Here is a 20,307-nt window from a genome sequence, read left to right on the forward strand (position 1 = left end):
TGGATATCACCAGTTAAGGGTGAAGGATGAGGATATTCCAAAGACGGCGTTCAGGACCAGGTATGGACATTTTGAGTTCCTTGTCATGCCTTTTGGTCTAACTAATGCACCAGCAGCATTCATGGACTTGATGAACCGCATATTCAGTCCTTACTTGGATCAATTTGTTGTAGTGTTCGTGGACGACATCTTGATTTATTCAAGGTCGTCTGATGAGCATGAGGAGCATTTGTGGATTGTACTACAGACGCTGAGAGAGAAGAAATTATTTGCCAAGTTTGAGAAGTGCGACTTTTGGTAGAAGGAAGTCAAGTTCCTTGGTCATGTAGTTTCGAAGGATGGAGTTTCGGTGGATCCTTCGAAGGTTGAAGCGGTGATGAGTTGGAGTCGCCCTACCACTGTTACAGAAATCCGTAGCTTCCTTGGATTGGCTGGGTATTACAGGCGTTTCATTGAGGGGTTTTCTGGTATTGCTTCAGCTTTGACCAAATTGACAAGGAAGGACACTCAATTTTTATGGACGGATGAGTGTGAGAAGGCTTTCAACGAGCTGAAGACCAGGTTGACTACAGCACCAGTGTTGACTATTCCTACTAGCAGTGGTGGTTTAGTTATCTACAGTGATGCATCTCATCAGGGTTTGGGGTGTGTGTTGATGTAGAATGGTGGTGTTGTTGCTTATGGCTCTAGACAACTGAAGGTTCATGAGCTGAATTACCCCACTCATGATCTAGAGCTAGCTGCAATGGTGTTTGCATTGAAGATTTGGAGACACTATCTGTATGGTGAGAAGTTCGAACTCTTTTCTGATCATAAGAGTCTGAAATATCTATTCTCCCAAAAGGAGTTGAACATGAGGCAGAGGAGATGGATGGAGCTCATCAAAGACTATGATTTCACTTTGGAGTATCATCCTGGAAAGGCCAACGTAATGGCAGATGCTTTGAGTAGGAAGCCCCGAGTAATCATGGCATTACTCATGGTGCAGGAGTGGCTCATGTTGGAAGCTGCATCTGAGTTTGATCTTATGCCCGCAGGAGTTGGACATGAAATGTTTCTCGGAAGTATCACCTTACAGTCCACCTTGAATTCTAGGATCATTCAGGGTCAGACACTTGATGAGTTTGCTCAGGCGAAGATTGTTGAGATGAATGTTGATCCGAATGTGGAGGGCCCTTCTGAGTGGGCTATTGGGACAGATGGAGGGTTGAGATTTCGTGGAAGATTGTATGTCCCAAGTGTTGATAACCTCAAGGAGGAGATCATGGGGGAAGCACATAGATCTAGATACACTGTACATCCAGGGGGTACCAAAATGTATATGGATCTACGAAGACAGTTTTGGTGGTATGGAATGAAGAGAGATGTGGCAGAACATGTGTCGAAGTGTCTTACATGTCAGCAAGTGAAGGCTGAGCATCAGAGGCCCGCGGGGATGCTGAAACCCTTATCGATTCCTGTTTGGAAATGGGAAGATATCTCCATGGCCTTTGTGACTGGATTGCCTAGGTCTAAGCAAGGTTATGACTCGATTTGGGTGATTGTGGACTGATTGACGAAGTCTGCACACTTTCTTCCTGTGGCTAAAACTTACTCAGGTGATACATTGTGCAAGTTGTACCTGAATGAGATAGTGAAGCTTCATGGTGTGCCGGTCACGATTGTTTCTGATCGAGATGCTCGTTTCACTTCAGAATTTTGGCGTAGATTCCATAAGGCATTTGGCACATCTTTAGCTATGAGCACCGCATTTCATCCACAGACAGATGGGCAGACTGAGAGAGTGAATCAGGTAATGGAGGATATGCTTAGAGCTTGTATTCTGGACTTTAAGGGAAGTTGGGCGGATCATCTGCCATTGGTAGAGTTTGCCTATAATAACAGTTATCACGCCAGCATCGACATGGCCCCATATGAGGCTCTTTATGGTAGGCCATGTAGGACTCCTATCTGTTGGGCAGAAGTAGGAGAGAAGGGACTCTTGGGTCTTGCACTTGTTCAGGAGACTACTGGGAAGATCACTATTATTCGGGATAGGATCCGAACAGCACATAGTAGACAGAAGAGTTATGCAGACTTGAAGAGAAGACCAGTTGAGTTTGATGTGGGTGACCATGTGTTCTTGAAAGTCTCACCTATGAAAGGTGTAGTGAGATTTGGCAAGAAGGGAAAACTCGCACCAAGGTATGTTGGACCCTTTGAGATTCTGGAAAGGGTTGGGAACTTGGCATATCGTCTTGCTTTACCTATTAGCATGTCTGGTGTACACAATGTTTTTCATGTGTCTATGCTCAGGAAGTATGTCCGAGATGAGTCCCATGTGATTGATCATGGTACGATCGAGGTAAACACGGATGTAACCTTTGTGGTTGAACCTGTTCGTATCTTGGATAGGTCTACGAAGAAGCTTTGTAGGAAGGAGGTTGATCTTGTGAAGGTGCTGTGGAGTCATCATGACGAGGGTGATGCATCATGGGAGTTAGAGTCTGACATAAGAGTGAAGTATCCTCAGCACTTTGGGGAGTTGAGTGCTTGAATTTCGGGACGAAATTCCTTTAAGGGGGGTAGATTGTAATAACCTAGTTTTTTTTAATCAAAGCAAATTTTGGTGGCAGACACTTTTGATCAAAGTTGGGTGTGTTCCATGATTTAAGGGTAGTGGTCAATCACATAATTAGAAGACCGGTGCTTTATTATCTTACATGATTATGCATAATTGGAAGAACCATACAAACAAGCTAGCAGACAAATTCTCTCTCTCTCTCTCTCTCTCTCTCTCTCTCTCTCTCTCTCTCTCTCTCTCTCTCTCTCTCTCTCTCTCTCTCTCTCTCTCTCGTCCGAAACCATCCAAGAAACAGAGCAATTATTCTCCAAGCTTGTTCTCGCTCCACAGGCGATTGATCGACCCCAGACCACGTTCCACAGCTTCACCTCGATCTTGCTCAGCTGCAGGTGGCAGCCTTGCGCCGCATAATGGTTGGAAACGGCGGCGGAAGCCCGGTTAGTTTTAAGCCCGTTTTATTTCTAAGCTTGATAACTCGTGTTTCCGGCCACCGATCCTTGCCAAACTTCATCCTCTTGCTCGCCTCAACTTACTGAAGCTCCCAGAAGCAGCCTTACACGGAGGCGCGGCCCGTAGCAGCGGCTGCAAGTCAACCCCGATCTAGATCGAACAGAACTTTCGATCCGGATATCTCGAGCTGTAGAGCTTCGTTTTGAGTGATTATTGAACTGGGGAGATCGCCTTGAGTTGCTGAACAAATATCCAGAAGGGATCGAAGCGAGTAGTGGAAGTTTTTACGTCGAACTCAAGCTCGCCGTATTTTGGGAATTTTCCAGCCACCGTGACTATTCTGGTAATTTTTCGACCTCTTCCCGTTATTTTCTGATCTTGAGCTAGTTATGAGAATCGATCAGCATGTTAAGGTAAAGAAGTGCAGCCCGGCCCCGACACCATTGGCGGTGGTCAGCGGCGGCTCTGCCACTAACTCCGGCGGCACTTTCCGGCCACCTCCGGGGGTCAAAAATATGGTTTCTATACATTTTTAGATTCTACATTTCAATAAGATCTTGTCGATATATTATACGCAATTTTTGGATATCGTATGATTAAGTCATGAATTTTTACGTTTCAATCGATTTCGATCGTTCGATTCATGATCTGTGAAGATTGGACCGTCCGATGGACTTGTAGTTTTGATATGATGATAGTATGACTGTCCCGATGACTTTGTGTGGTCACGGGCGAAGATCCGACCGTTGGATTTTCATATAATTGTAAAACAGTGATTCGGGAGGTGATTTGTGAGAATCCGTCCGTCGGATTTTCATATAATTTTGTTAGGATGTTTCCAGGGAGATCCGTGAGGATCTGACCGTTGGATCATCGTTTAAATTCGATCCAACCGTTGGATCGTCTTTATTTTAGAATCCGACCGTTGGATCGTCATTTGAGGTTATTTCGTGTTTAGTTTGCTAAATAAAGACGGTACTTTACGGTTGGATTTGAAGAGCGATTGGATTATTGTGATTTTGCCTTTTTAGAAGACGCAATTGGATAAGAGGTGAGTAAATCTCACATGGTTCATGTTACGAACCAAATGTTATTAATTTCCTTATTTATATTGGTTGGTGTGACAGTAAATGAGTTCATTGATGATAATGATGATTTATGATCTTGAGTAATTACATTATGTCATGTTATTGTTGTTTTATTGTGAGAAAACATAAGTGAGTTGGAGTGTAACATTTGAGTCAGATAGGACAACTTTTAAATGTTTTGATCTACGGATCTTGTCACAAGTGGTGACTGAGGCAAGGTTTTCGTAAGCGTGAACCTTGGTCAAGGTGACACATTACGATTCAGTTAGAGCTCTAGTCTGTCTGCCATAATATGACATGAAAGCAGCAAGTTGAATTACTCGTGATCATGAATACAGTATGACATGAAAGCAACGAGTTGAATTACTCGTGATCATGAATACACTTTTTGAAAATTGACGTATGACATGAAAGCAGCGAGTTGAATTACTCGTGATCATGAATACATATTTGTTATATAAGATGGGTCGAGTGGTGAGTGTTGAGATTGTTGGTTGTTTACTTGAGTTAAAGGAATTGTGATTTAATAAATCAATTGTTCATTCTTGTTTACTCATACGGGCTTTCAGAAAGCTTACCGGGTTTTGTGTTGTTGCAATCCCGGTACACTATTCAAACGGTGTAGCGGATAATCCTGCAGGTCAGGATAATCGTGACGGAGGTCAAGCTGGTTAAGAGTTGCAGCATTTACTTTATTTCCTTCTATTGTGAGGTTTGTTATGCTCATTTAGAGCTTTACAATTTTATGTTGTAAGAGTGAGATGTATTAATGAACTCGAGGATTTCGAGATTTTATATTCGAGTGGCGAGTGGTGTGTTTGTTCTGAGAAAAAAATTCAGAACGTTATTTTGTAATTGTTATTATTCATGTTTCGGATTTGAATTGTTTAATTCAAAATTCGGGGCGTGACATGTTTAAAACATCAGCTTTTGTCCAAAGCCTTGCATACTTGTGGATTAGAAAACAAGACGATTAGGTGAATTATTTTCTAAACCTAGCTCCAATTACATGCATATATCCTAAGTGTCGACCCAAAGAACATAAACACATAAAAGTTTTCAATCAAGCAGAAATAAACAACCAATTCACACCAAAGATCAAGAAACTAGATTTAAACAAACATATGTTCTACATAATTGGGGCTTCAAACCTCGCCCCTAACAACAAGAATGTTAGTTACACATTATTTTGAAAACCAAAATAAAACAAATAGAGAAAAAGAAGAAAAAGATGATGGCAGATGAATAAGAAAGAGAGATAGAAGAGAATGTGAAAGGCGTGGTTGTCCTCTGCAGCGTGTGCAGAAGCTCAATATATATAGGAGCTAGAAGTGCAGCCCTAGTTTCCTTCTTCAACAATGCATTGAAAACCTTCCCTAGTTGCTTGAGGATTCCTTTAATTGGTGCTCAATTAAATGATTTTCCAGGCTTGGTAATCTTGTCATAATCTTGAGGAATCATTCTAGGACTTTCCTTAGTATTTACAGCATCAATAACCTCCCAAAAATGTCCAAGAAATCCGTCCAAAGATGAGTCTCGGCCAAAATACCCTGTTTTGACTAGGATTCAATTTCTGTCTCTGAAGCTTCCTTCTTGGACAAGGAACGACTTTTTCTTGACAAGTTTCTGGATGGTTCTTGACTCCCACGTGTTTTATGAAATCATATCTTCTAGAATGATCAACAATATTCTGGAAAAAATCCAAGAAAGTCGCCGGAAAAGATCTCCCAAAAAGCTTCGTGAAAAGCTGACAATTTCTGCCTTATTGGGAAGCCTGCTTTGACTTTGATTTTCTGCTGCCTCGTTGATGGTTCTGACCAGTTCTTTGGCTCTTGTTAAAGTATAACATCATGGATTGAAGGATCACTGGCCCTTTGTGCAAAGTTACAGCTGGAATGATGCAAGAATTTCTCCTCAAAACCGTTCCCAGAAAGCTGATTCTGAAACTGCAGTTTTCTGCTTTGCAGCAACTGTTTTGCACAACGATTTCCGTGGACTTCCCTTGTAATTTCTGGATAAAAGGTTGATCAAAATTAGTCCTCTGCATCAGTACTTCATGTTCCATGGCTTCTTTGCTCCCTTTAAGCTCTTATTTCTCTTGAACTGCTTCACGAACTACCTAAAAAGAAAATAGAGTTAAAACTGACTTTTTAAAGGAAATAACTAAGAAAAGTGTAAAGGATTTCATGCTATATTTGTCGCATTTATGCTCCTATCAAATTCCCCCACACTTAGCTTTTGCTAGTCCTTTAGCAAAATCAAAACCAAGAAAATAAAACAAGGACTCAAAACAAACTATGGCTTCAACATTGTTGTCTTAGAAATCTCTTACTTTCATAGCATCAAGATTAGCACGCAACCAAGAGTCAATCATGAGTAATTCGAGAGTTAATTAAAACATATATTCCACATATAAACATGTAAGACACGGGAGTTACAATGGTGATGAGTGGAGTTCAGCATGTATCCAACAAGTATGATTCAACCTCACAGGATTCACCACTCTTTCTTCTCTCAGATCAAGGTTAATGCTTAAAAGCTTTTTCACTCAAATATATGTGAGAGATGATAATATTTTCGACAAACAAAAAGCTCACATATATAAACAAAGAAAAAGCAATGTCGAAATTTATATTTTTTTTCTTTTTCTTTTTCGATCTCATGAAGGATACCAACTACTTGCCGAACAGACCGAACCATATGCTCAACTCTTGTAGCCAATCTCCACAGATCAAAGGCTGCCCATCTTAAGGATCAAAGAGGTCTTAATTCAAGGTTGTAATGGGGCCAAGGTTTAGGGGTTTAAAGAATCGAAAGGGTAAGGAAAAATCACAAAGTGTTCTAAAAACCTAGCGGAGCCTTCATTGAAGTATTGAGACGTCTTGTTTTAGCTACCAATGCATCTTGCAACATTGAGCTTCTTGTGTGTCTTTATTGAGGGCCGGATGTCATTGTGTTGGACCCTTGCTTCATTCTAACACTCCTTCGAACACTTGTGAAATAGGACAAAGACCAAATTCATCGTACTTAGGCCTTCACTTCAAAACAAAACTCCTTATCCACAATGGAGGGACTAAAATCCATAAATACTTTCATTTTTTTGTTTTCATTGCCGTACACTTTTTTTTTCATTCTCTTTTTTTCTGTTTTTTTTTTTTTCCGGCATACATATTTTTTTCTTTCTTTCATGGACAAGTCTTTCCCCCACACTTATTCTTTCTCCTCATCTTCATCATCCTTGACGCCACCTTGATCTTGTATGTCTCAAAGTTAAAACTCCACTAAATCTTTAGAACAAGGGTAGGGATATAACTATACTAAGGTTCAAGGGTTAGGATTTTGAGAGTGATGAAAGAAAAAGGTTTAAATGTAGGCTCAAAGGGGTTAAACTAGGGGTTTGTACATCTTGTGTACACAAATGAGGACACAGGCTGTTTTGGCTATGGTGGTAGTTCCTAGGTGCCTTTATCCTTTCCAAAATCAGGGACATGTATTGATAAAAGTTTCGACCAGTGCAAGAGCAAGTTCTAGTAATCTCTAGAGTCCGTTAAACTTAATTTGTGGCAAACAGTCAATCAAAGAGAAAGATAATGAGATCACTAAGCATTGCCAAGAAAAATAAGAGTATAATTTTCAATGAACACTCACAAAGAATGGCAAATAGAGTCAAATTCTCACAAGGGTTATTATGAATCAAAACTCATCATCAACATGCTCATAATTCTGTATCAAGGTCAACGAAAACCATATCTACTACACAATCATATGCTTTATATACATTGTATTTAACCAAAGAATTCTTTTAACATCATCTCAATATTTTGATCCTCTTTTATCTATAATTTCAGAGATTAAGTTCATCCTAGACAGTTGAAAGCAACCTAAGACTCGAAAAACAAAACAAAACAAAAACTGAAAACAAGAACTAAAAACGCTAAAAACAAAAAATAACTAACAATTTTTTTTTTTTTTTCACATAAGACTCAAATTCCCTTACCCCACACTTGAATTACACATTGCCCTCAATGTCTGGCAAATTAAATCAAACAATGCATAATAGAAGCGTAAAGAAGGGAAATCAAAAAGAAGAAAGGTGAGAAGGTTGATAGAAAATCTCCCCCTTGTAGACCTCTCAATGCTCGCGACCTTTGGAGATGACACAAAGACCCCAACCTCAAGACCATAAGGTCTTGACTTCCAGACATAAGCTCCATGCTATATGGACTCCAAAAGAAGTGATGATGGGTTGAAAAGGAGAGAATGAACGAAAAGTACACTTTCTAACTTCACAATGTTGCGTCATGAGGCCAACTTCTAGCCCTCATAACTTCTGGAGGGACTGCCTGCTGGATGAGCGGCTTCTGGGAGCTGAAAGTGGGTGTTATAAGCTGTCCGTGCATATGTGGCACGTCTCCTAACTCCATAAAGATTGAAAATGGCAGCGCTGCAAAGTTAGAGGAAAAACAGAAATTTGTACAGAAAGGCGGAGAAAAGGACCTTTACCCATTCAAACCTCAATTCCGACGGGTTACAGTGCTCCAATGGAGATGATGCTCTAGATCACTTTTGAAGTAGACATCTCAAGCTTTAAGTGCATATAAGGCTTGTCCTTATTAGACCCCCGGAAGTATTCCCTGTTTTGTCTTTTATCTGTCCGAACTACACAGATTCTGTTTTCCTGGGATGACCTTGCTGTACTCAAAGTGGAACTGGGAATGCATATAGACTCCGAATCCAGTTCTGTAAAAATCTACAAAAACTAGACTCAAATATATTTCGATTCATACATGGTACGTCTTGTGGTTCCATCTGAGCTAAAAACGACAGTCATCCAAAGTAGACTGACTGTATGGTCGGCACTCTGTTTTTACAGAAGTGACACTTTTCACACTTCTCTACAACCTTATGACCTGCACACAAACTAAAAACATAAAAGGGAAGAGAATATAAAAAGAAGAAAATAAAGAAAGAAACTTTTGGGTTGCCTCCCAAGAAGCGCTTGGTTTATTGTCTTCAGCCTGACATAGCAACTCTTCATCTAGAGTAATCAGGAGGTTTAGGCCGCGGCTCGATCAGATGCTTAAGCCTCTTCAAAGATGTTTCATGATCCCTTGATAGCAACTTGGGTAACTTAGGAGCAACGGAAAGATAGGATTTGATGCTGCTCTTTTTCTTTCTCTTCTTCCATTGTCTCATTCTTTTCTTAAGTTCAACAATCACAGCTAGAATGATCTCCTTATCTGATTTGAGATATTCACTTATCACCATCTCTACATGATCAACAAACTCAACTGTTGCTTGGATGGGGAGAACATGTGTAGAGCTTGAATGAGGCGTTGAAGGATCAGATGGTCTTCCATGTGCTAGAAATAAAGGCCCAAATGTAGGAGCTTTGATGGACTCCTCTTTTAAGCAATCCTCCCTCGTGGTCTCATAACCTTTTGGATCTTCATGTGATACCATGATTATTTCAGGCACTTGGGACATGTTTGCATGAAGCTCATCCTTACTTCCTTCGTTGTAGGGTTCCTCATCATCAAAGGGGTCTTCCATTTCCCACTTTTCAAGCTCGGTCATGTAGTGTACTTCATAATCCTCACAAGTCCCAACATTGAGTTGCTTTATATGACTTCTCAAAATCCATTACTTCATCCTCATCAACTGCTGATTCATGGACTGCCTCATGAGGTTGACACAAAGCCGTAGTTATCGGGAGCTTTCCTAAAGTTGCCATTGGTTTAGAAGGGTGCTCCTGAGATATAAAGGCCTCCCAACGCCTTCGAGTTTCTGCCCAAGCATCATCACCCTCACGAGCTTGCTGAATAGAAGCATTCAAAGCTTGCTGTCCCTGAATCACAACTTGAGTAGCAGCATTTAGTTCCTTAATAATCTCATCATAATTATTAGACATACCTGAGTTTTGAGGATGTGGGGCTTGTGGCCAATAGTCATGGTATGAATATGGAGAAGCTTCGAACTCATTGAAACATCCTTGTTGCATGTTTGGATCATTGTTCCACCCAAAATAAGAAGAGTTATTCCATACCGGATTGTATGGAGGTGAATAGTAATTATTCTAATGCCCTTGGTTGTCTTGAAATCCTCTAAGCATGGTATTTTCATCATAGTATCCTTGATCCAAAAATTGATATTGGATGCTTGGACATGTCTCCATTGAATGACCAACCATGGAGCATATGGAACACACCCCCGTAAGATTGATGCCACATTGAAAAACAAAACAAAAATTGAAGTTAGTAATATATACAAAAAAAATAAAAAAAAAAAAATAAAACCAAACAATGTGAAAAATAAGTATTTTTCAATCGCCGACAATGGCACCAAAAATTGATACGCTAAAAACAAGCTCGCAATTTAACCCTGCAAGATGTAGTCGTTAGCAATATAGAGTAACCAGGGATCGTTCAAGCCGGGGATTGAGGGTAACTTTATAATTCACACAAAAGAAAACTAAACTAAACTAAACTAACACATAAAAAAAAGAATAACAAAAATCTGAACTAAACTAAAGAAAACTTCAAACACTAGAAAAGAAGAAAGAAAGATGGAGGGTCAGAGAGGGGATAGAAGAGGGCACTGCAATCCTAAAAACGAAACTGATTTGGGGTTTTTTGGTTTTTAACGAAAAATAAACAGAAAACAAAGAAAGCAATTCGAGATTTTTGGGGTTTGAAAATATATGGATGAAGCTGTTAGGAACTCGGAAATCCACCACCAAAATATGCTTGAGACAAATTTATCATCCTCCTTCAATTACTAAGTCGTGAAAAATGTTTCAATCAAGAACAAACCATGAACGCATGCATAAGTTCTTACTACTTCCCTAGAATACTTAAGCAAGATGAACGCACCATTACTAAGCCTTTAGAATAAACAATCAAGGTATAGAACGCTATCCTATCAACAATTTATTCTAAGCATTAATCACGTGTGGAAGTTGGATTGAAACAAGTATGCAAAACTAGTGTGGAACGCCTACCTAGCATGCAATCCTTTTTATTTGGTTTCACCTATTGTCCTATAGGTTTTACTACCATTGAAACAAGCATTATTAACCGTTTAGGAGATTAAAATACCTATTTCTAGCCCCACTCACATGATCATAATATTTTATGTGCGCATTCATAAAACATAAATATGCAAGAGTTATCTGTAAACCAAAACCAAATAAACAATTTCACAACAAAGCAATCACAAAACTAGGAATCAAAATATTGTCAAAAACATATCGTAGGGGCTTCAAACCTCACCCCTACCAAAAGTAGATTAGCCACACATTGTCTTAAAATTCACAATTACAAACATATGAGTTTGAATTACAAGAAAGTAAAAACCGTAAAGGAGAGAAGATGAGAGCCACGAATACACTTTTAGGCAGCCTTGGACGCAAGAACTCCTTCAAGATGAAGAACACGGCAAAGCTTGATGAAGGTGGATGATGGTGTGCACGGTTTTTGCTCTTGGAGGACTTGGAAATTTCAAGACTTTGTGTGCTAGGGTTTAGGGCAGAAGATGGCGCTGTAGGGTGGTAGTTTGCAACGTGTTCTGCTGCTCTATATATATATGTGGAGCACCCCCAAGTTTCCTTTTCCAATTCTGCTTTGAAAACCTCCCCTAGTTGCTTGAGGATTACTCTAATTAGTGCACAATTAAATGATTTTCAAGCCTTAGTAATCTTCCCAAAATCCTGTGGAATTGTTCTAGGACTTTCCTTCATATTTGCAGCAGCAATAACCTTCCAAAAATGCACCCAAAATCCGTCCAAATAAGATTCCTGCCAAACTGTCCTGTTTCGACTAGGATTCAATTTCTCTCTCTGAAGCTTACTTCTTGGGCAAGGAACGACTTCGTCTTGACACAATTCTGGATGGTTATTGACTCTCACATGTTGTATGACATCATATCTTCTAGAATGATCAACAACCTTCTGGAAAAACTCCAAGAAAATGGCCGGAAAATAACTCCCAAAAAGCTTCGTTAAAAGCTGACAGTTTTTGCCTTATCTGGAAGCCTACTTTGACTTTGATTTTCTGCTGCCTCGTTGATGGTTCTGACCAGTTCTTTGGCACTTGTTAAAGTATAACATCATGTCTTGAAGTATCGCTGGCCCTTTGTGCAAAGTTACAGCTGGAATGATGCAAGAATTTCTCCTCAAAACCGTTCCCAGAAAGCTGATTCTGAAACTGCAGTTTTCTGCTTTGCAGCAACTGTTTTGCACAACGATTTCCGTGGACTTCCCTTGTAATTTCTGGATAAAAGGTTGATCAAAATTAGTCCTCTGCATCAGTACTTCATGTTCCATGGCTTCGTTGCTCCCTTTAAGCTCGTATTTCTCTTGAACTGCTTCACAAACTACCTAAAAAGAAAATAGAGTTAAAACTGACTTTTTAAAGGAAATAATTAAGAAAAGTGTAAAGGATTTCACGCTATATTTGTCGCATTTATGCTCCTATCAATTTTTTTTTCTCTCTCTCTCTCTAAGTAACAAAGGTGAGGGTAAAATGGTATTAAAAAAATAAAAACAAAAAAAAAAATCTTAATGGGATATTAGGGAAAACCTCCTTAGAGTGTTTTGGGTAAGAGAGAATTAAAAAAACATAATGGGGTAAATGGGAAAAAAATATCTAGAAATTGGGTAAATGGACAAAAACCCTTTGAATAAACGGTCATTAATTTGCTATGTTCCAGCTATCAGTTTGTTTCAGATGTTGCCTTGTTATATATATCATCCATCCCCTTATTTTATATATATATATAAATTTTTTTTCTAAATTACTTATGTTATTTGACATTTTATTTGTCACATATCTCGCGATTCAAAATCATTTTATTTGACACATATTTCACGATTTAAAATTTTTAATACCTTTACTCGATAAAATTGATTTTTTTTTTGGTGTATATTTTACCCAACTCTTTTGCTAACGAATAAGTTATTGTTCAAGTGTATCTCTATTTTGTGTCTGGCCCAAACTCTAGGTTACTTGACCTAGTGGTAATAGGGTTTAATTAGAAGAATCTAGAGATTCCTATTCAATGTATGATTATCTTTCCTTGTATGATTCAGACTCTATGCATTGTAATAAAGAGGCCCCTATTATCAATGAGAACACACAACGATTTTCTCTCAATTTCTGATTCCCTAAAACACGTTATCAGCACGAAGCACTAACCCTGAAAACCCTAATTTCGTAACCCTCAAAATCCTGCAACCACCGCCTCACATATCGAAGCCCTACTCCCAAGGAGCCCAGAACCGACGGTGGAACCACCGGAACCGGCCAGAATCCACCTGAACCGGCCATCGGAAAAACTGAACCGGCCCTTGCCTATTGTGCCTGCCCTGAGCCAACCCCCTACAAATGCTGCCGAGCTCCTGCCGAGTCCTGCGCACCCTTGTGCCTGCATCTGCCGAGATCTACAGACAACCCCTGCCGAGTCCTGCCGAGAACCCCGCACAGGCCCCTGCCAACACTTGCCGAGATGTGTGCTTGCCTCAGCCGACACCTGCCGAGTCCCTGCGCAGCCCCTGCCGAGAGCCTGTCGACCCCTGCCGAGCACCTGCAGAGCACTTGCCGACAGCCCCTGCATAGCCTCCGCACACCTTAGCAGCAGCTCCGCACAGCCCCTGCAGCAGTTCCGCACAACCCTCGCAACTGCCTTGCATCGGCTTGCCTAGCTCCGGCCACCACCGACTGCCACCAATTTCCGGCCACTTTTCCGGCGACCTCCGACGACCTTTTTCCGGCCATCTTCATCAACTTTTCCAGTCAAGATTTCCGGCTACTTTTCAAGGTAAATTTTTCTATAAGTTCCCGTTTTTGAAGTTTTTCATTCTTTTCTTCTTTTCTCGGGGACTTGCAACCTCCCTTCTTCTACCCCCCTTTCTTCTTCATAGGGGAGACCAAAAGCCGAACTGTGGGGGTTCGTGCTCACTCCAAGCTTGGAGCTTGTAGAGTCCTCCAAACTTAGAGTCTGTTGAGAAGAAAACGATCGACCACATACATCGTTGTTTCGATCTAATCCAAAACCCCTCTTGGAATTGGATTTTCTTGGAAGCGACTACGCTTAGAAAATCCCTAATTTCTTGGAAGTGACTACGCTAAGAAATTTTATAGTTTTTCGTGGTAGCCTTTTTGCTCCGAAACTAACCCTAATCTTGTGTTGTTTTTCAGGATGAGTAACCTGAACAAGTTGAACTTTGTTCCACTGGAGACAACTGGAGCAGGATACCATATATGGGTCCGAGATGTGCGCCAACATCTTAAGGCTGATGGACTTCTGGAAACCATCCAAGAGCCTAGTTTGAACGTGCTCTCCATTGAGCAAGCTACTGCTTTTGAAGCAAATCAAGCTAAAGTCGTAATTCTCATGACAAGGCACATGAATGACGCGCTCCAAAGTGAAGACCTCAATGAGGAAGGCCCAAGAAAACTATGGGTGGAACTTGAGCAGGGATTTGGCAACGTTCGTGACTCCCTGCTTCCTAATTTAGAAGTGAGATGGCATAGCCTCCGCTTTTATGATTTCAAGTATGTGCTTGATTATAACTCGAAAGCCCTTCATATCAAGTTTTTGATGGAGTTCTGTGGCAAAACCATAACTAATACGATGTTGATCGAGAAGACTCTCTCTACCTTCCCCGTCTTTTCCCTGATGATTTCAAAGAATTATCGGATTGATGTGAATGCAGGACGTATCACAAGGTTTCATGAGCTCGTTGGTGCCATGAACGTGGCTGAGAAGCACGACAATATCCTTGTGAAGAACTATAATGCTAAACCCGTAGGAACCAAGTCTATTCCGGAGTCTAACTATAGTCGCGCCCCCCAAGGGAGGACACAAGGAGCGAAACCCTGAGAGTAGGGACAATTCTGGACATTCTGGTCCATATTCTCGCCCTAAAGAGGAAGGAAACCGCCAAGAGAGGCGTGCACGGAACCGTGGAGGTCAACGTGTGAAGAGAGAGAGAGGCGGAGCCTCTGGCCATGGTGGTGACGCCACCAAGAGCAATGGTCGTCCAAATCGCGCCCCAAAGGCGCCTCTATTAAGGGAGCCTGACCATAATGATGTTTGTCTTTGATGTGGAGCAACTGGACATTGGGCCAAAGCATGTAGAGTTTCCCATAATGTTGCAGACGCATACAAGGCGTATCGTGAAGCAAGGGAGGCGCACTACATGGAGCAAGAAGATCAAGAGGATGACGTTGCTCTTAGGGTGAACGACTTCAAGGGCCAAGAAACTGGCGATTTTGATTAAGTCCTTTTATTTCCAAGAGATGTAGGCAATTGCCATATTATTTTTGTAGTAGATGCCAATGGTATTAGTCTTCCTTCAAAGTAGGCGTACTCAATATAAGTGTGATGTCTAGGAAGATTTTGAGATTAGTGGTACTTAAGTGAGCCTCGCTCCACTGACATCTCTCTACTCACCTGGTCACATTTGCATTGGAATTACCGAACGAAGTTAGACGACTACCATTGTTTTGCATTAGCTAGTTTATTGGATTAGATTTTCTTTGGTGAAAGAAACAATGATGTAATTCCGTTTGGCTTATTAATAAAAGTTGAGTTCTTTTCTTTATGACTCCCTTTTAATTACGAGCTTTTCTTTTAGGAATGGATTCTGGAGAACTACAATGTCTTACGGATAGTGCGACTACGCATACCATTCTACGCCATAGGCAATTATTCTTAGAGATGTTGCCTACATATTCATCTGTGACTACTATGGCTAGGCCATCAGGTTTAGTTCAAGGACATGGAATGGCCCAATTCCTATTGCCAAATGGCACCTTGATTAAAGTCGCAAAAGCTCTCTACGCTCCTAAGGCAAATCGAACCTTATTGAGCTTTAAAGATATAAGAGCCAACGGATTCCATGCGGAAATGTATACTGAGAATGGAAAAGAGTTCCTTTGCATTACCTCTAATGATTGCGGACGGAAGCGCATCTTAGAGAAGCTTATGTTTCAGTCTAATGGACTTTATGTCACTACAATTCGACCAATTGAATCCAATAATGTCATAAGAGAAGATCTCTTGGATTCTGACACATACTGGCTTTGGCATGACCGACTAGGACATCCTGGTCGTGATATGATACTCCGTATACTAAAGACTTCACATGGACATCCATTCTTCAGAGTGAGAAGAAACAAGAATCGAAAATTGATTCCCGGACTTAGTAAGACAGCAGCCATTGCAGCATCTGGCGCTGCCTGCGGCTGTCATGGGACGCCATAAGGCCACCCAAGTCCCTTGTGACAACGCCATAAATGGCGTTGCCCATGGCCATGACGCCATGGATGTCCCTCCCCATGGTCATGATGCCATGGATGCTTCTCCCCATGGCCAAGACTCCGTGGATGCCACTTTCCATGGTTCCAACGCCATGATGGGTGATGTAGTCACATATTTTGCTTCTAATAGTACTACAGACGCTCAGGCCCAACCAAAATCCTCATTGGTTACTTCTAAGGCCCCTCGCTCATTTTGTAAAGACTGTTCCTTCGGGAAATTAGGACCGAGACTGTCCTACGCAAAGGATCCCAAAATACTCATTCTGTTCTTACAGAGAATCCAAGGGGATATCTGTGGACCAATTCAACCATCATGCGGACCTTTTAAATACTTTATGGTATTGGTTGATGTGACGACACGCTGGTCACATGTCGCGCTGTTGTCCACTCGAAATGCTGCTTATGCTAAACTCCTCGCCCAGATTATCAGTCTACGGGCTCACTACCCTGACCATCCTATTAAGTCAATTCGACTTGATAATGCTGGGGAGTTTACATCGAAAGCATTTGATGACTATTGCATATCACTGGGGATTGATGTAGAGCATCCAATTCCCCATGTTTATACCCAAAATGGTTTCGTGGAAGCCGCTATCAAACGACTACAGATGATAGCACGGACATTGGTTATGCTCACCAGTCTCCCTGTTTCTGCTTGGGGATATGCAATATTGCACGCAACGACGCTAATTAGTCTACGACCCACTGCAACCCAATCTTACTCTGCGTTACAGCTAGTGACTGGGTACGAGCATGATATCTCGCACTTACGCATTTTTGGGTGTGCCATTTATGTGCCTATTACGCCGCCACAGCGTACTAAGATGGGTCCACAACGACGAATGAGCATTTATGTTGGATATGAATCTCCAACTATCGTCCGCTATCTTGAACCCTTGACAGGCGATCTCTTTACCGCTAGATTTGCGGATTGTCACTTTGATGAGACAGTCTTCCCATCGTTAGGGGGAGATAAGAACACAGATGTTCAACAGGAACGACAGGAATTGTCGTGGTCTGTCCCCACTATGTCTCATCTCGATCCCCGTACCGCACAGTCCAAACTTGAAGTGCGGAGAATAATCGAGCTCCAGAACGTAGCAGACACTCCGCCTGATGCGTTTTTTGATGTTGCCAAAGTGACGAGATCACACATACCTGCTGCAAACGTGCCTGCAAGGATTGATGTCCCGAATACTGAACATAACGCCACTCCTGTGACACCAGGAGATGGCGCCATTGCCCAGAATGGCAATGATGTGGCGTTTATGGCGGCAGGTCCCGCAAGAAAGCACAGTAGACCAGTTGGTTCGAAGGATACTCGCCCTAGAAAGAGAGAGAATGGGGCACAAACAAATCCTTTGATCATCGATACTCAAAATCCGTCCCATGAGAATGTTCGTGATTATGGTTATGTCCAAGAGACATCATTGGGGGACGCCTCAATATCAGAACCTATCCCTGAGAACGTAGAGATCTCTATAAATTACACTAGTGTACATGAGACGTGGGAAATAAGCTCCATCATCATTGATGATGTATTTGCGTATTCAGTGGCGGGTGAGATTATTGAGACCGATGACATCGAACCACGCTCCGTTGATGAATGCCAACGTAGAGCCGATTGGCCAAAATGGAAAGATGCGATCCAGGCAAAACTTGATTCTCTAGCGAAAAGAAAGGTATTTGGCAAAGTTGTACCAATACCGCCCAACACCAAACCAGTTGGTCAAAAATGGGTATTCGTTAGAAAGCGTAATGAGAAAAACGAGATTGTAAGATACAAAGCTCGTCTTGTGGCGCAAGGCTTCTCACAACACCCTGGAATCGGCTATGAGGAGACATATTATCCGGTAATGGACATTATAACGTTCCACTACCTTGTCAGTTTGGTAGTTTCTGAAAAACTGAACATGTAGCTTATGGATGTGGTTACTGCGTATCTATATAGGGATCTAGATACGGAGATATACATGAAGGTTCTAGATGGACTTCAGTTACCCAAATCAAGTGGCTCTAAACCACGGAGCACGTTTGCTATAAGGTTGAAACACTCACTATATGGATTGAAACAATCCGGACGGATGTGGTATAACCGTCTAAGTGACTACTTGATTGGTAAGGGATATGTCAACAATGAACTATGCATATGTGTGTTCATAAAAGGACAAGTTCCGGATTTGCAATAGTAGCGGTTTATGTCGATGACATGAATATAATTGGCACCCTTAAAGAGTTAAGGGAAACCGCTGAACACTTGAAATCCGAGTTTGAGATGAAAGATCTTGGGAAAACACGGTTTTGCCTCGGTTTGGAACTTGAGCACCGTAGAGATGGTATCTTGATTCATCAATCAGCTTATACCTAAAAGATGCTTAGGCGTTTCAACACTTACAAGATTAAGCCTTCAAACACCCCAATGGTCGTTCGTAGTCTTGATCCAAAGAAGGATCCATTCCGTCCAAAAGATGACGACGAAGAAGTGCTAGAGGTAGAAGTGCCCTACCTAAGTGAAATAGGCGCATTATTGTACTTAGCACGATACAGGAGACCGAACATCTCATTCGCTGTGAACTTGCTAGCTAGATATAGCTCTGCGCCAACATGACGCCATTGGACTGGTGTTAAAGATATCTTTCGATACCTAAGTGGTACGATCGTTATGGGCTTGTTCTATCCCTACAGAGAGACGATGGATTTGGACCCATCAAATACCAGGGACGCCATACATAGTGTTTCACGTCCCCTATCCCCATCCCAAAACGATATAAGTGTTTTGGAAGGTTTTGCTCATGCTGGGTACCTCTCTGACCCGCACAAAGGTCGTTCCCAAACATGTTATGTTTTCACCATGGGTAAGACCGCTATATCTTGGAGGTCTACAAAGAAGACCTTAGTCGCTACCTCTTCGAATCATGTAGAGATTATTGCTCTTCACGAAGCAGTTCGTGAATGTATATGGCTTCGATCCATAGTTACCCATATTCGAAGCAATTGTGGTCTGAAGTCTACCACGGATGAGCCAACGAGCATTTATGAGGATAATGTTGCTTGCATTGAACAAATGAAGCAAGGTTACATCAAAGGCGACAACATGCACCAAGCATATATCGCCCAAATTCTTCTACAATCAGCAACAACAAAAGCTCCTCAAGATCAAAGTAAACCAAGTTCGATCTGAAGCTAATGTGGCAGACTTGTTTACTAAGTCATTGCCTAAATCCACGTTCGAGAAACATGTGGCAAGAATTGACTTGCGGAAATTATCTGAACTCCCATAATCGTAGTCATCAAGGGGAGGCACAGACATCAGGGGGAGATGTCTACATGTTCGTCTCGAAGCGTGAAGGGTGTGTTGTGCTCTTTTTCCCCTTCGACCGAGGTTATTTTTGTCCCACAAAGTTTTTGTTACTCGGCAAGGTTTTTAATGAGGCAATGAGAGGAGCACCACATTTGGACGACACAAGGGGGAGTGTTCAACTGTATCTCTATTTTGTGTCTGGCCCAAACTCTAGGTTACTTGACCATAAAGTTTAATTAGAAGAATCTAGAGATTCTTATTCAATGTATGATTATCTTTTCTTGTATGATTCAGACTCTATGCATTGTAATAAAGAGACCCCTATTATCAATGAGAACACACAGCGATTTTATCTCAATTTCTGATTCCCTAAAATAGTTATGTCCATTTTCACATGTAATTATTAATTTTTTTTTTAGCTTCATTGAGTTTATTATCAGTTTATCACTACGTGTGACCCTCGTATTCACTATGCCCGGATGAGATATGAACCATTCTGTACTTTATTGGATAGTTGGATGCTTGGAACAACTCCCATTCTGAACAAATTAGAGTAACTCCAACAGCTTCGCTATAATTTCG

At 41.3% G+C, this 20,307-nt stretch overlaps 1 protein-coding gene across 1 annotated transcript in view; it reads left to right on the forward strand.

Moving 5' to 3' along the window:
• LOC133731495 (D-xylose-proton symporter-like 3, chloroplastic) overlaps positions 1-20,307 on the forward strand; it is a 42,030-nt gene that overhangs the window by 17,414 nt on the left and 4,309 nt on the right. The window lies entirely within an intron of this gene.

This window comes from Rosa rugosa, chromosome 2, assembly GCF_958449725.1.
Source record: "Rosa rugosa chromosome 2, drRosRugo1.1, whole genome shotgun sequence".
Lineage (NCBI taxonomy): Eukaryota > Viridiplantae > Streptophyta > Magnoliopsida > Rosales > Rosaceae > Rosa > Rosa rugosa.